The sequence below is a fragment of the Mandrillus leucophaeus genome, unplaced genomic scaffold, assembly GCF_000951045.1.
Source record: "Mandrillus leucophaeus isolate KB7577 unplaced genomic scaffold, Mleu.le_1.0 Scaffold2205, whole genome shotgun sequence".
NCBI classification, from domain to species: Eukaryota; Metazoa; Chordata; class Mammalia; order Primates; family Cercopithecidae; genus Mandrillus; species Mandrillus leucophaeus.
In genome coordinates this window covers 45743-46956 of record NW_012102261.1, presented here as the reverse complement: position 1 = coordinate 46956, position 1214 = coordinate 45743, and positions in this window count along the sequence as shown.

Below are 1214 nucleotides of genomic sequence, written 5' to 3'. Positions count from 1 at the left end.
AAGAACAACATCACTGGGTGGGTGTACTCCCCCTGCGATATTGGGTGTAGTATCATCCTCTATTGCCTAAGATACTAAGAATAATATCACAGGAGGGGTGTACAGCCAAAGTCCTTGCGTTATTGAGAGTAATAGCGTCTTCTCCCACTCTAGATATAAGGAACAATATTCCAGGGATTGTGTACATCCCTTGCTATATTGGGCATATTGTCATCATCACCCAACGTGGATATTGGGTGCAGTGTCTTAGGGGTGTGTACACCTTCTTCGATATTGGGAGTAATATCATCCTCTTCCCTCAGGTTCATAGGCTAAATATCGAAGGGGTTTTACAACTGGTGCGATATGGGCAGTAATATCCTCCTATCCCCACCTGGATGTTAGGAACTGTGTCACAGGCGGCTGTACACTTCTTGGCATGTTGGGAGTCTTATCATCCTCTCCCATCTTGGATACTATCAAAAATATTAGAAATGAGGTGTACACCCACTGAGATATTGAGAGAAATATTATGCACTCCTCTTCGGGATATTAGGAACAGTATCGCAGGAGGTTTGTACAACCCCTGCGATATTGGGGGTAATATTCTCTCCCCTTGAATATAAAAAACAATATCACAGGAGGATGTACCCCCCCGTGATACTAAGAGTCATATCATGTTATTCGGAACAAAAGCACAGTGGGTGTGTAAAACCCCTGCGATATTGCCACTAGTATTATCTTGTCCATCCCAGGATATAAGGAACAATATCAAAAGGGGATGTACATCCCTGTGATATTGGGGATGATATCTTCCTCTCCCCGGCTGGCTATTAGTAATATCTTCCTCACCCCGGCTGGATGTGAGGGAAAATATCAAAATGGAGGTCCACGCCGCTTGCGATATTGGGAGTAATATCATCCTCTCCCACCCTGGATAGAAGGAATAAACTGACAGACAGGATGTAAAAAGCCTGCGGTGGATTCAATTATGTCATCCTCTATCCCCTGGTTATTAGGAACAACATCATAGAGGAATGTACACTGTCTGCGATATGAGGAGTAAAATCATCTTCTCCACATCGGATATCAGGAAGAAGTCCATTAATTATTAATATTAATAAATATAATAAAATTAATACTAATCATTGACATTAACAATGACAATAAAGATACTAAATATTAATACGGATTAAAAATTGTAATATTAGTATTAATAATTAATATTAACACTA